Raw genomic sequence first — 16,734 nt, 5'->3', positions numbered from 1 at the left:
GTTGTTGTCTTGCAAACGTCACCATCTGTTTGTTGACTCAGGGATCGAGACGTGGCTGTACGATCCGTTACAGCCATACGGATAAAATGCCTGTCATCTCGACTGCTAGTGGTACGAGGCCGTTAGGATGCAGCACGGCGTTCCGTATTACCCTCCTGAACCCACCGATTCCACATTCTGCTAACAGTCATTGGACCTCGACCAACGCGAGCAGCAATGTCGCGATACGATAAACCGCAATCGCGATAGGCTACAATACGACCTTTATCAAAGTCGGAAACGTGATGGTACGCATTTCTCCTCGTTACACGAGGCATCACAACAACGTTTCACCAGGCAACGCCGGTCAACTGCTGTTTGTGTATGAGAAATCGGTTGGAAACTTTCCTCACGTCAGCACGTCGTAAGTGTCACCACCGGCGCCAACCTTGCGTGAATGCTCTGAAAAGCTAATGATTTGTATGGCACAGCTTCTTCTTCCTGTCGGTTAAATTTCGCGTCTGTAGCACGTTATCTTCGTGGTGTAGCAATTTTAATGGCCAGTAGTGTACTTATCGGCTTCCTACACCAACCCTTTGTTGTTTGCTAATGTTCTGTCATTCTCATTTTTCTACAATTAAACCTTGCGGAATAAAAACAAGCCAGGTTCTAAAGGATTAAAGTTGCTGTTCTGTTCACATAAACAATATATTAAAATTCAGTTTTTTCGTGATGGTTAATATGGAATAACATACGTGGGAGGGGGAGGGGAAGAGAAGGAGCGGCCTGTCCGACATCTAGAGCCGAGTCTATGAGACGCTAAATGCCTGTGTTACCTTGCGTAGGTGGTCGGTGTGCTGGTTGTGCCTGGTGCTAAGCGAGTTTGTCTCTCTGGGAGAAGCTTCGCTGTCTGCTGCGGGGTCGCGATGCCCGCGGCTCCCACACGCGCTGCTGGCGTCTGGGGCGGCGCTGCTGCAGTTGGCAGCCCTGCAGGCGGGGGCGCCCCGCGCGCCGCGCTGCCTGCCCGCCGGCCTGCTGCTGGTGTACGGGGCTGCGCGCGCCGCCGCTGGCGCCACCTGCTGGGCCGGCGCCGGCCTCGGCCTTCTGCACGTGCGGCCCGCCAGCTCCGCCCTCGCCGCTGCCTTCGCCCTCCTCCTCGCCTACGCACAGGTAACTCCTATGTTTCTGCACAATCTACAACCTAAGGCCACTGTATTCAACAGTTCTATTCGAGCTGCATCGAAAGCTTACATATTGTTATGACCACATCCTAGATGTGACAAATGTGCCTCCCACCAGAGATGCATCTTGCGATGAGCGCCGTTGAAAATTCAAATTTCCACTTCCCGCTGATATTTACCTCGAACAATGTTATTCCATTGTACAACGCTCCACGTGGTTACCTCTTCTTGAAGCTGTGCGTCGTCATCAAAACGCTGCATAGCCAACCACTTCTTCATTGCTGGGAAGAAGTGGAAGTCGCTCGGTGCCAGGTCTGGACTGTACGGCGGATGAGGAAACAACTCCCACTTAAAAGATTCGAGAACTTCACAAGTGGCATTTGCCGTGTGGGCCCGGGCGTTGTCGTGAATCAGCAAGATCTTTGAGCCCAACTTTCCCCTGCGCTTGTTTTGTATTGCTCTTCTGAGGTTGTGCAGAGTTTGGCAATACCTTTGAGAGTTTATTGTAGTGCCTCTTTCCAGGAAATCCACAAAAATCGTATTTGCACCGGGTTACTGATTAACCACGGGGTTGAAGGCGCAGGCGGCCGAATTTTACGACGAAGGAATTTCCAAGCTCGTCCATCGCTACGATAAGTGCCTTAATTTAAATGACAACTATGTAGAAAAGTAGTGTTTAAGTGTGGCTTTCATCTGTATATAATAAAAAAAATTTCCAATACATTATTTATTTTTAATTCCAAAACGTAATGTAGTTTGTGCATAGCCCCCGTATTTCTAAATATATGGCACGTGAGACTGTTCCCAGTGTTCACCTATGCAAACTTACTACTTTCTTTTATGATCTGGACTTTAATAAAAATGGCAAGGTACTGTTAATCAGTACACAGGGATAAGTTGTGATCTAAATGAATAGATTTATTCATTCTTAACATCACAAGACAAAAAAATGACTAAAAAACCGTCACACAAACATTTACATTTGACAACCGCTTTCACTAAGATGGGGTCTATGGTGGACAAAGTGATCAGCTGGGGATCGACACACGACACTAACCAGAACACTAATCACCTTATCTGACTTTATACACGTGAATTCGGATTATGGCACAAAAACTACGTCACCATCAAGGATCTATACTCCACTATTCAAAAAAAGAAAAATATGGTTCGAAGGAACAGGGTGCTGAGAAACATATATTGGAGCCCTATGCCATAACAGCGAATACTTTATCCTCTGCTGTTCAAGGCGGCACACCATGATGCGTTCGGCGATTGAAGATGGATGGCCACAATCTCTTATTAATGGCGTGCGCCCAAAAAATCCAAGTACCCGGTCTCGCGTTCGGTTAATTCGGAATGCAAGTACTTCCCTATGAGCCTCTGAAACCCGGTGGATTCCAGTGTGCAGGTGGATCCATTTGCTGGTCTACCAAACCAATTCGACTCCGTTCCACGACTATGTGTGATGGAATATGTCAAATGTTTAGACGGCCGACTCAAGACAAGTTAGTACACCCACGCATCATTGGTTGTGTGCATGTTGCTGGAAGCAGTACCTCTTGTGGCTCAGAAGGTGACTGGCACAGGCTCTAGGTGGCACACTAGCAAAGGACACAAGTCTCACTGTTTATGTAGAGACCTGCAGTTCTTTATTAGCGAAGCGCCAGTGCAAGAGTGATCTTCTCTTTCTGTCCGCTTTCCTCCTCAGCCAAGTAGCAAAAGCCCATTTACATCTTACACTTTCCCCACTTTAGCACAAGCCAATTACGAGCTGGAGCGTGGCATTCGAAGCTCGGAGAGCGCTCCTTGCTCTGAATAAACCGATTTGACCAATCAGAGACTTTAAAGTTAATTGGGAGAAAAGGAAAAAAAGATTCAGCTTCGCAGCCTCTTTCCCATGTGTTTACGCAGTGTCTTTTGCTAACAACATGACCAGGATGGAACCACACCCCACCATGAAAAGCTTGTTATCTCCCCTGTTGCATCCATTTCGGAGTTTCCAAAGAACGCCCATAAACTGGCTAAAACCCTTGTACTCTCACAAATATGTTTTGTAACAGGGTCTGGACGGCTGGGCGCCAGTGATCTGTCCCACGGAAATTCGCAGAACGCTCACAGTTGTCTCGTCGGCTTCCTGCCTAACAAGGGCCCATCCTCTGCTTTATTGCCTGTCTACAATCCGCTGGCCATTGCAGCAGCGACTTCTCGGCGCTAGTCAGTCTACCTGGACGCGGGTGCCGACCGAGTGGCGCCAACCAACGTGTCTGCACAATGAGACCGCAGAACTCGGTCGTCCGGAAATGTTTACTCCCAGGTTCCGCAGAAAAAACGCGCTTCCCTCAGCCCACCGTCACCGTGGTTTTACTGTAGTCGTTTAAATTGGCACCCTGTTCCTTTGAATACAGGTAAATCTTACCGTTATTCCTTCCCTAGAAGGATGTATGAAGTCAAATCGTAATAATGATCATCTTCCCAGGAATATGGAGTGGCATAGCACCGAATCCGAAGTGGGAGTGCCCTGCAATCTCTCACCTATTCAAACAATATCTAGTGTGTCGCCCTTTAGCTTATATGTCATAAAACAAGACTACAACTATCTTTTTGGCTCCAAAAATGTCGAAATATCATCGGGAGACACAGGGACTGTATGGAGGATGCACAAGGGATTCCAAGCGAAACTTCTGCAACATAGCCCACTTCTAAAACTTAAGCAGTAGGTGAAGTTTCTTATACTCGATCCTCAAAACCAGTATTTTAATAAACTGCACCCTGAAATATAAAAATAAGAATTATAACATTGTCAAATGTAATAAATATTAATTTTATTAAATTAAGCCATCGTATATCAATAATACTCTCTACTATTTTACAAACCTTTCTTATCGATGTAACGACAGGAACAATAATAAAAGCTTAAAGGTTCGTAAATAACATTTGAAAAGCAAAATAAACCAGAAGAACGTAAACCATGAATAATTATCGAAGAAAGAAAACCCAAACAAGCCCATCAATTTTTAGTCATTAAACTACCAATAACCATTCTTGTATGAGCAACAGAAGAATAAGCTATTCAAAACTTTAAAACAAATTGCTAAGGACAAATACATCTAACAATAACAACAACACCTGATAAATCTAAAAACAGTTAAAAATAATTAAATCTTAAACCCAAAGAAATAGGTTAATAACCTTTATTACATGAAAAATGTCCGCCCCCGGTAGCTGAGTGATCAGCGCGACAGAATGTCAATCCTAAGGGCCCGGGTTCGATTCTAGCCTGGCTCGGAGATTTACTCCACTCAGGGACGGTGTGTTGTGTTGTCCTAATCATCATTTCATCCCCACCGACGCGCAAGTCACCGAAGTGGCGTCAAATCGAAAGACTTGCACCCGGCGAATGGTCTACCCGACGGGAGGCCTTAGTTACACGACATTTTACATGAAAAATACCATTTCCACCTAACTGCAGGTGGCAACTATTGGGAGGCAAGGCAGATGGATGGTGTGTCAGGAGGCACTCTCCCAGTTCGCCACTTGCCGGTTCCTCAGGGAAGAGGAGGTGCTTACCTGAGTACGTCGGTGGCCACAGTAAAAGAAGAGCGACTTTAAACCATTTATTTCTGCAAGTACATTTTTCCCTTAGCGATGCTACGGAGGTCCTCTGCCGCTGCTTGTCCGGGTGCGCCGTGAGCGCTTACGAAATGGATGCTGCGTCTTCACCCTCTGCACTTGAAGAAGGTGGCGCGTGTGTATGTGGCTTACACACAACGGCCTAGGAGGTCTTCGATCCCCTCCCGTAACTGTGGCTCGCCTCTGCTCTCTGAACCGCGATGCCGGTTGTCGTGTGGTCGAGAATTACGCCGACCCTAGCGTGCCGTGTCAACACCTTCTGATACACAGACCTCACGGCGGAACTATGACGTCATCAGTGCTAGGCTAACACCTTCTGCCGCTGCAAGACAGCCTGTGCGCTTTCGTGAAACCATAACAAATTCACTGATCGTTAAATTTGCCCTTTACAGAGAAACTGTGCCGCCCTTGTATGATATCGCACGCAATGAGGCACACTGATTACAACACAGTGTGATTTCCTTCTGTTGTGTTTAAAATCGTGTGCAAAATCTGACTTACTTGTTAAGAAAAACGTCGCTACAGAAACCTAAATCCATTAGTCAGTAAATGACACTAACAGAGATACTTCGTAACAGTTAACAGACAGGATGACGAAATTATTGTAGTGATAATAAGTTTATTACTGGGACAAACATGTAATTCACTGCGGCATGAATGGCTCATCAATGATCGCATAGATATTGGAGATATTGTCACAGTGAGAAGTTTAATTACAAACGCTCATTTAGCCAATGCAAAAGTGTGAAATAAGACTCATTTGTGGTGTAAATTCAAGAACATAATGTATAAATCTGCTCAAAGAACTGGCTATTCTAACCACTGCTTCTCAATATATTTATTCCTTAATGGAATTTGTTGCAAACAATATGTCTCTACTTCCAACCAATAGCTCAATACATAGTACCAATACTAGGAATAAGAACAATCTACATAAAGACCTAAAATCACTTACCTTGGTCCAATATTCAGGAATACACATTTTCAATAAATTACCAGAAACCATTAAAAACTTGATTTAAGATAAAGCACAGGTTGAAAAGCTTCTTGGTAGGTAACTCCTTTTGTACTCTACAGATGAATTTTTTTAACAGGCACTGTTAGAACAGCTGAAGTAAAAATGTCTGTTAGATTGAAGCTCTGATAGCACTTGGCCACAACAGTCAAGATTAGGTAATTTGTGTATGATATGTTTAATAAAAGTGTATAATTGTGTTTCGTTCTGACTGTGTACATTCTGTAGATATTAGCAGTTTCAGTTTACTGTGAAGTATCTGGATATCTTGACAATCTACTGGCAAAATGATCAGGGAAGTGAGTATTATATTAAAGTGTCCTATGTTTTTATGTTATATCTTCTGACATGTCCCACACCCATGAGACTCATATCATTTTTGAGTATACAGTACAAAAACTGAATCTACTCTAACCTTTAACCCACAAAGCAAAATCAGGGATTTTGTAAGTTTGACACCTTTGTCTGTCTCTCTCACCAAAACTCTCAAATATGTAACAGAATATTCTTGATAATGGTATGACATCATTGTAAATAGAATATAGGCCTAATTTTATGCACATTCATTTTAAGCAATGCAGCTACACACATCAAGAAGAGAAAAGTAGGAATTAGGAGAGAATGACAAATGTAAATGTTTGTTAACCTGTCACAAAATTTATTCTAAACTACTTTACAGTTGACAGTTTTCTCTTTTTCATTTTATTGCCAATATGGCTGTCATTAATTTTTTTAACATAATTATTGAGAAATGTATTACATGCTACTCTTACTACAGACTGAAGAATTTTGTAATTAGTGTGATCTACCTGACTAAAAGAAAACTCCCTTAGGAAAAAGTCTTCCATTTTAATTACATCAACAGCTAATCTTATAACTAGATTTCTCTGGGATGTACATCTCATGAAGGAGAGCTCATGTTCTCCAGACACCAAGTTTTTAACAATCAAATAAATGAAAATAACAGCATTAATGACCTCATTATTAGGGCAATACAATCCACCTCTATCTACCTATCTTATAAGTTCATAGCTTTCATCACTTTCTATTACTGATAATGTTTTATCAAGCACTAAGTATGTTTTACATGTTTCACAACTCAGCTTCTTAAGAACAGCTCTGGCACAGTATCCTGACAAGTATATGAAAACAGGCAAGTATTCCTGAACAGACTGAAATTGTTCTTCACTGAAATCCATTATGCTCTCAAAGTTTTGATGGTGGTGGTAAGGTAATATCATCTACACAATCACTTTCAAAAGAATCTAAATCTATGCCAACTTCGCCAAGAGCAGAGGATGAAATTTTCAAGGAAAGCAGAGTCTGAATTCTTAGCTTGAATTAAATTTCAAATACCTGTCTCAAAGATACCAAATACTGAGATCCTGCCATTGTTCAATATTTTCCAAATCTTGCTTTTAGAGCATCTGTCTGAACCTTAACTGGCAAAAGGTATTTAAAATTCAGCTCCTCAGAGCAATACTTGGTCAGTTCTAGAAGGGCATGAGTGGTATGTGATATGGCCATATGTGTTTTGTGGCGGCGTTCGTAGCGACAAACAATTCGCTGTAGAAACGGCTTACGAAGTCACCGCCACACTTTTAATAGCGGGCCGACCGGTCCGCTGGAACAGTGAACAGAAAGATGGAAACCCAAACACTCTGATTAAATAAAAGTCGGTACTTATCTTTATTGATGAAGATACAGAAACACAATAGTGAACTCCGTGTCTACAGAAATCTGTCTAGTTCGAGTCGGAGCGGCTAGGTCAGCGTCGGCTGACGACAAACAACAACTCTGCTGCGATGAACACACAACTGACTAGCAAGTACACAATTCGGTGGCGAGTATACAACTGAGCGGCGAATACAGAACTGTCCTAGCGCTCGCGACTCCAGCGCTTAAGAAGCCAGAAGCCAGCGGTGGCGCGCGCAGACTTGCGGCGATTTCCTGTCTCGCTGGCGCTGCTTATGCGGACGGCGTCCGGACTTTGATGCTGCCAACCTTTTGGCAGCGGGCTCGGGTGGCATTACTGGCTAGGATATAACACTCCTCCCCCCCAAATCGACGGCGGGGGAGGGGTCTGGCCGCCGGCGTAGCAGAAGAGTCCGGAGCGGAGACTGTTGTCGGTGGCAGTCCCCGGTCCGCACCCCAGCATTGGCTGCGCGGGGCCTCGGGAAACACCGACTGAAAACCGAGGTCAGGGTGCACGCCTGTGACCACGGGCGCAGCTTCTGGTACTGGACGCGACGGGGCGTCGGGACCCACGAAGAGAGGCAGCGTCTCCTGACGCTGCGTCGACGGCTGCTGAGTGGGCGCCGGACAAGGCGCTGCGGTGTCAGACTCCTTGGGTGTGCCCAAGGAAAGCGGCTGCAGGACAGGCTGCACAGCCACCGCTTGGGAAGGCGGCCCGGCTGAGGGGTCGACGTCCATCAGCTCCGAAGGCGGTGGCGACTGAAGAGGGACCGCAGGCGCCGGAGCGACTACCTGGGGCGCTCCCGGATGAAGCTGCGCGGGAGGCATCAACGGGACGGGCTGTCGGCGTGGTAGCGGCGACGGCTGCTGCTGCTGCTGCCCTGGGGGCGGCAGCGAAGTCGGAAGGCGCGGCTGGAACCCGCCGCGGACCAAATCTGTGGACAAAGAACGAGCGGCAGAATCCGGGCGGCCAGCGCGGCGCAACTGGTTCTGATGCCTCCTGTTCACCCCAGTAGCACCTTGAACAGTATAAAAACCACGACCCTGGACACTTATCACGGTACCACGTTCCCAACGACGGCGACCGTGATAAACTCTGAAAAAAACGGCGTCGTTGCGCTGAAAACACGTGCGATGCTCAGAAGCGGCGGGTCGATCCGGGGGGTGCAACAACCGTAGTAGGGTGCGATGACGACGGCCGTGGAGAAGCTCCGCAGGCGAAGGGCCGTCGGTGGCGTGGTCCGGTACGACGACAGGAACGTGATGAGGGCCTGCTGACGAGAGTGCGTAGCACGAAGGCGGTCCATATGATCCTTGAATGTGCGTACAAAACGTTCCGCTGCACCATTCGATTGAGGGTGGAACGGCGGAGTAAGAACATGGCGAATGCCATTGGCAGAGCAAAAACTTTCAAATTCAGCAGAGGTAAATTGTGGACCATTGTCAGACACTAAAACTTCTGGAAGACCCTCAATACAAAAAATTGAAGTCAACGCCTGTATAGTTTGTGCAGACCTTGTAGACTGCATGGGCACAACAAACGGAAAATTACTAAATGCATCTATCACGATGAGCCAACGAGAATTCCAATATGGACCAGCGAAATCAATATGTACTCGCTGCCAGGGACCGGCAGGGCGTGCCCACTCAAAATAGCGTTGAGGCGGAGCAGCTTGGTGTTCGGCACACGTCGAACAATCTGTAGACATCTGCGTAATCTGCTTATCAATGCCGATCCATGTACAATGACGGCGGGCAAGCTGCTTGGTGCGGACCACTCCCCAATGACCTTGATGCAACAAGTCGAGGACCTTGGATTGGAGCACTTCGGGAACCACTACACGAAGCTGGTCATTCTCGGTGCGTAACAGCAAAACTCCGTGCGAAACAGACAACAGATGACGTTGCGGATAATAGCGACGAACCACAGGATCCGATATGTCCTTTGCCTTGGACGGCCAACCACGTTGAACAAAACGTAATAGTAAACTCAGATGAGGATCCGTAGCTGTCTCACGTGCCACCTGACGATAATCAATCGGAAAATCCCGGAGGGATTGATGCTCATCGGCGTCAATCTGATGGCAAGAGTCTTCAGAGGAATCGAAGACATCATCCGCAGCAATCGGCAATCTAGAAAGCGCGACAGCGTTTGCATGCTGAGCTGTAGGGCGATACAGTATCTCATACTGGTATTGTGATAACAAAAGAGCCCAACGTTGTAGTCTCTGAGCTGTCCGCTGAGGAACTGGTTTAGACAGATGAAACAGTGACGTCAGAGGCTTGTGATCTGTTACTAAATAGAATGGTCTACGATAGAGGTAGTGATGGAATTTTGTGACACCGAACACAAGAGCCAACGCTTCCTTGTCCAATTGGCTATAATTACACTGAGCTTTGTTTAGCAATTTAGATGCGAACGCAATAGGACTTTCGGTGTTACCGACTCGGTGAGACAACACAGCACCGAGGCCGAAAGAAGAGGCATCACAAGCTAACACCAGAGGCTTGTTAGGGTCGTAATGGACCAGACAACGATCATTCAATGAAGCCTCTTTAAGCTGCTGAAAGGCTGATTGGCAATCAGCTGACCACACAAACGGAACATTCTTACGGCGGAGACGATGCAACGGTGCAGCAATCTGTGATGCATTAGGTATAAACCTAATATAATACGTCAATTTGCCAAGAACTGCTTGCAATTCATGCAGATTGCGAGGGGCGGGCAAATCACGAATAGCTGCTAAATGTGACTGGGAGGGATGAATGCCTTGAGCATTAATAACATGTCCCAGATACTCCATCTCCGTAAGGAAAAATGAACATTTATCGATGTTGCAACGTAGGCCTGCCTGAGACAACACTTTAAACAAACACTTCAAATTACGGAAATGTTCAGCAGGCGTCCGACCGGACACAACAATATCGTCTAAATAGTTGCAACACGATGGCACATTAGCCAGAAGTTGTGACAAAAAACGCTGAAAAACAGCTGGAGCTGACGCACAACCAAAAGGCAAACGCAGAAAACGGAACAACCCCAACGACGTGTTTATGACAAAATACTGTTGTGATTGCTCGTCGAGGGGCAATTGCAAATATGCTTCACGGAGATCAATTTTGGAAAAGAAACGAGCTTCCCCTAACTTATCCATCAGCTCGTCCGGTCTGGGCAAAGGAAAAGAATCAATGACAGTCTGAGGATTAACCGTCGACTTAAAATCAGCACACAAACGTAACTTGCCAGACGGTTTCTTTATAATAACTAAGGGAGAAGCCCACTGGCTCGCTGAAACGGGTTGAATAACACCGTTGTTTTGCCAACGACGAAGTTCATCTTCTACAGGTGCCCGGAGGGCGTGAGGCACTGGACGAGCACGACAAAATCGAGGCTGAGCATTATCTTTTAACGTAATATGAGCGGCAAAGTTCGCAGCACAACCTAGTTCGTCTTTAAATATGTCAGTGTATCGTTTACACAAATCGGTTATGCTGTCTTGCGGAACAACAACAGAATTAATTTGCAACACATTGTCTTGGATAGACAGGCCAAACAAGTCAAAACAGTCTAATCCGAAAATGTTTACACTGTCTGTAGCGCGGAGCACTGTGAATGAAACTGTTTTTGTATTGCCACGGAATGTGGCTGGCACGCTACATACACCTAACACAGGAATTTGTTCTCCACTATAAGTAGCCAAAGAATGTTTTGCCGCTGAAAGTTTAGGGCGGCCGATAGCCGCATACGTAGCACTATTTATGAGAGTCACAGACGCACCAGTGTCTAATTGAAAATTGAAGGTCTTATCCTGGATACGTAGCTTCACAAATAGTTTATTACACTGTCTCTGGATCGGTGCAGTGGAGGCGGAAGACACAAAATCAGCGCGTTTAGCGCGTGTTCGCTGCTTACGACAACTCGTGGGTTGGGCGGGTGGAACAACAACTCCCGCTTCACTTGCAGTCTGTACCTTACTTTTTACAGCGTTGGAATCACGCTTGGGTCGCATAGCAGAGGGCTGGGTGGGTGGCTTATCGCGAACAAGTTTATTACCCACACGAACCGTGGAAGAGTCTTTAAACGCGACCTTCTGGGCGGGCTGGCTTTGAAGAACATGAATATCCATGGGCTGGGCAGCACTAGAATTGTTCTTGCGTTTACGCAAACAAACAGTCTGGATGTGTCCTTTCCTTTGACAAAAGTGACAAACCGCGTTTCTCAACGGGCAACGTTCACGAGGATGAGCAAGAACACACTTAGGGCAAGACTTAATTCTATCATTTTGCACATGCGGCTGACGAATGTGTTTAACATGACGCGGCCGGCTTGTGTTTACAGTCTGACTCTGCCGGTGGGGCCGCTGGCGTGACATAACTTGCTTAGCACAGGCAATTTGAGAAATACGTGGCTGATCTAACTCACACTCAGCATAGTCAAAAGTATCTTGGGCTTCAATGATGTTCATCACAGTCTCTAATGACGGGTCAGGCAACTTTAAGATAGCAGCACGAATACGAGAATCTGCAATGTTTTGAGTAATAGCGTCTCGTAGCATGACATCACTGTAGGAAGCTCCACACACACAATTAAATCGGCACTGACGGGTGAGGCCCCGTAAATCTGTTAACCACTGTTTATTAGATTGATGTGGCAGTTTCTTTAATCTGAAGAACTTGAATCTGGCTGCTGCCACATGAACTCGCGACTCGAAATACTCAGCAAGCTTGTTAACAACAACGTCATAGTCTAAAGCTTCTGGCTGGGATTCCGGGAACAACTTACAAAGTAGTCGATAGACTTCCACGCCTGCAGTGGAAATTAAATAAAGCTGCCGCTCAGTACCTGTGATCTTGTAGACTGTCATGTGCGCCTGCAACTGCGCGAAATATTCTCGCCATTCTTCTCGTGATGCATCAAAAGCACGGAAAGGTGGTGCTGCCTGTGCGTGTTCCTTTTGTGTTGGAGGATTAACCGCTTGTTTGGCGATTGCTTCCACCAGACTTTGTATTTGCTGACTCTGTAACAAGATCAACTGTTGTAATTCGGCAGACATAGTGAACACAAATTAAACCAGCCCCCAAAATTTTATCGCTATAATTAGTATAACCAGAAACAAGTTGAACCAGCCCTGCACACGAGTTCGGAAGTTCTCGTTGCCAGTTTTGTGGCGGCGTTCGTAGCGACAAACAATTCGCTGTAGAAACGGCTTACGAAGTCACCGCCACACTTTTAATAGCGGGCCGACCGGTCCGCTGGAACAGTGAACAGAAAGATGAAAACCCAAACACTCTGATTAAATAAAAGTCGGTACTTAACTTTATTGATGAAGATACAGAAACACAATAGTGAACTCCGTGTCTACAGAAATCTGTCTAGTTCGAGTCGGAGCGGCTAGGTCAGCGTTGGCTGACGACAACCAACAACTCTGCTGCGATGAACACACAACTGACTAGCAAGTACACAATTCGGTGGCGAGTATACAACTGAGCGGCGAATACAGAACTGTCCTAGCGCTCGCGACTCCAGCGCTTAAGAAGCCAGAAGCCAGCGGTGGCGCGCGCAGACTTGCGGCGATTTCCTGTCTCGCTGGCGCTGCTTATGCGGACGGCGTCCGGACTTTGATGCTGCCAACCTTTTGGCAGCGGGCTCGGGTGGCATTACTGGCTAGGATATAACAATGTGTATCACTGGATAATCCAAACGTACTATCAGCAATATGTTTCCATTTATCCAGCTATGATAGAAATCTTTCTAAATATCTGATATTTTCATTACTTGTGCTCGAGAGTGGTTTCAGCATTGCATCCTTGAAATGGATGTCTATACCAGGTGAGCTAACATTAACAATGTTCCACCATGTACAAATTAATGTAATGAATTTAGCAGTGCTCTCAAAACTTTCAATATGATGATGTTCCCCCAAGGCTAGCAAACCTTGGACAGTCATCTCATTGAAAACATTAAGTACAAGTTTGACATTTTGTCGCTCCAGGTTACTTGGAAAAAGAGACTGTAAATTAAGCTTATTGGCAAATTTCACTATCTGTGTACGCTCTATGTCATGAAATTTTTTAACTGAAGAGAATCTGGCCATACATAGCTGTGTATTTTCTGAATCTGTTTCAAACTGGGGGTACATAATTGTCTGATCAGGATCTTTTTTATTAATCCAATTGTTTCTGACACATTTTAAAATGTGAACAGAATCTAACACATAAAAAAGAGGATTAGTGTCATCACAGGGGTGTTTGTACACAATTGACAGTTGAGGAGGGGAAGCAAAGAATGACATTGCCCTTCTGTTAACTGAATTGTTGTCACTAACAACACAGACTACCGCAAAACCTATTGCATGCTGCCCGGAAGTTGTTTTCTTTATTAAAGTGAAAAGTCCTTCACAATTTATATTTTTTTACTGGAAGAATGTGGACTACATCTTTATATGAAGACAACAAACTCTGTATCATAAAAACCTGAGCACTAGTTGCCATATTTTTAGAATTGAATGCAGCACCCAAAATGTTACCTCCTGTGAAGTCTAAATAAGGCTTCAAGTGTATTTCATCTAACATTAGTGAAACAACATGATCTGATTCACAAAGAAACTGGAATTTCTGTTTTATATACATCAGAAAATTGCCACCTAGCTGCTCAGCTGCTGGGTTTGTTTGAAAGTGTGAGCAGATTTTATGCAGGGTATTCGGATGAGCTAGCACAAGGTACTGTGTACTTCTTATAAACTCATAAGCATGTGGTGATATTGAAAATAGAATACTACAAAATATAATACAGTTTGTTGAGTATCTGTAATGGCTCTTGCATTAGATTCAATTGATAACATAAAAAATTTATTTTGTTACTTTCACTCTCATCAAAATGTTTTGCCATATCTTTCAAATAATCAGTAACGAATAGCAAGTGGTCTTTTCCAGTGCTACCATTGTTTTTCCTAGTAAAGTTCTCCAAGTTATCAGTAATGTTAATTAAGTCATTTAAATGGTTTATAGTTAAAGGGAACTTTCTTGTACCAAGTTTTGAGATTACACTTTTACCTTCATATAAAGACATACTCAGGTCAGTAGTCACCACAACAGAACACAAAAGTGTAGCAATATCTTTGACATCTATTAGAACAAAAGTTATGGAACTTTCTGACTTTATCAGATGCCAGTCATTAGGCAGCCTGATACTCACTAAACACTTAACAAAACCATTAAAGTCCACAAAATGTCTTTCCTGTTCATACTGAGCATGAGTTGCTACACTCGTTGCAATAGCTATTTCTAAGTATCTATTTTCAAGATACTTCCGTCTCTCATCTCCACTTTCCCTCAAAGAAGAAGCTGACGAAAGATACTTCGGACAGTTAGGCAGAATGGATGGTACGGCTCCTGTTTTAAGGCGAGGTTTTGGAAGTGGCACAGAATATTTCTTCCCTGTGGAACTTTCGAAATATTCACTATGTTTCGGAATGAGGTCTTCAGTGAAGTGGAGCTCGCAGACCTTGAAATAATGAGAAAATCTTTTATCATATGGCTACGAAGTCTTTCGCGACGTATTTCTTGAGTAAAAATCTCTCGGTGTACATGCCGCGTCAATTCAGGATAAAACTCCAAGCTTTCGACCACTACCTCCATGGTCGTCGTCAGGACTAACACTGACTGTCGTGAACTAGCGAGGTTCCCACTTTTATATGCAAAGGATGGCTCCTGATTGGCTGGAATACCATGGAGGTAGTGGTCGAAAGCTTGGAGTTTTATCCTGAATTGACGCGGCATGTACACCGAGAGATTTTTACTCAAATGTTTTATCAGCTACATGTAATAATCCCGAGGGGAACTAATGCTAACACATGGGATTAGTGTCAGTTATCTTCACATTAAATCGATTATTGTTCACTCGGTATTTCAGGTTAAAAGGCTAAAGCTATTCTTGCAAAAGTAAATCAGTTTTCCAGTGACTCAGTAATGTAGTTGATCTTCTAGAGAAGGGCATCCAATCAATCGAATCACGTTGTTAATACACATCTAAAGAGCGTGCCACTTAAATATGTGATTAGTTGCTCCCGCTCTCTAAATTAAAGAACACACACCTCGAGACAATCTAACTGAATTGTAAAGAACCTGAGCTTACCTTCGAATTCTGTGTAACCTGAAAATTTTCACGATGTATTGCAGATATTCATTTCTGTTGTAGTTCAGTGCTTTTAGGAAAAGAAAACACCGCTACTCTTGGCCCATTTTCGTAATTTCCTCTGCAACGTGGAACACAACACTTATTCACCATTTCGAACGATTAAATCAAATCTCAGAGTTAAACGGAGATGTAATTTCGACGAATCAACCACTAACTTTGAAAGTAAACAGAACACAAGTTTTGTTTCCCGGGTAGGTTAGCCAACATAAACACAGAATTTCGAATTGCTTATAAAGGTAAATCCACACAAATTAAGCACAGCATCTCACGGTGCAGATTTCTTATCGCATATAGCTTTGTAAACGGCGCTACTTTTTCTTGCAGTGCTTCATATACTCATTTTCAATTAAACAATGTATTCTACCGGTGCCTTTTGTTGCATGGTTGGTATGGCTATTAGATCCAGTTTTGGCCACCAGCAGCGCTAGTTGTAACAAAATCTGTCTTTTCACCATTGACCTAGTGGAAGTGACGTCACATGGCCTACTCGTCTGGGCTGGGAGGCCTGCATGTTAGAAGTTGTTGGCCGTGCATGTAGGCCCCGTGGCTCCGCTGAAGTGTCAGGAACGCTGGTGCCTTGGCCCAAGTTGACGCAGAAGACCCCCCCCCCCCCCCCCCCCCCCCCAGGCCTTCCCATCTGCGTTGGAAGCTGTCAGCAGCGCCGAACTCGTGATTGGTGCTTACGGAGAGGAAGGCCGTAACACATTTGTTATACCAACAGACTGGTCCGTAACAATATTCAGTACGCTTTCTTACGCTAGCGACGCGACGCGATGAAGTGCCGCTAAGAACCAGAATGCTTATGTGGTATCAACACGATGGATGTCCAGCACATAATGCCTTGCGTGCACGTCGTGTTCTGAACCGAAGGTATCCGCCAGATGGATTGGTCGAGGAGGAACAGTTGCTTGGCCTGCTAGGTCTCCTGATGTAAATCCTCTGGACTTTTTTCCATGGGGATGCATTAAAGACGTTGTCTATCGTGATATTCCAACAACTCCAGAGGACATGCAGGAACGTATCGTGCCTGCTTG

The 16,734-nt window shown here is 44.9% G+C and overlaps 1 protein-coding gene across 1 annotated transcript in view; it reads left to right on the top strand.

Annotated features, from left to right (window-relative positions):
- The first annotated feature begins 1,054 nt into the window (after positions 1 to 1,054).
- LOC124803008 (ATP-binding cassette sub-family C member Sur) overlaps positions 1,055 to 16,734 on the top strand; it is a 415,616-nt gene continuing 399,936 nt past the window's right edge. Inside the window, exon 1 of the mRNA XM_047264118.1 lies at positions 1,055 to 1,149. The gene's annotated coding sequence lies outside the window, so the exon portion shown is untranslated. The remainder of the gene's footprint in view (positions 1,150 to 16,734) is intronic.

Source organism: Schistocerca piceifrons, chromosome 1 (genome assembly GCF_021461385.2).
Source record: "Schistocerca piceifrons isolate TAMUIC-IGC-003096 chromosome 1, iqSchPice1.1, whole genome shotgun sequence".
Classification (NCBI taxonomy): Eukaryota; Metazoa; Arthropoda; class Insecta; order Orthoptera; family Acrididae; genus Schistocerca; species Schistocerca piceifrons.
Note: the sequence above shows the minus strand (reverse complement) of the source record. Positions and strands in the feature narration are given on the sequence as shown.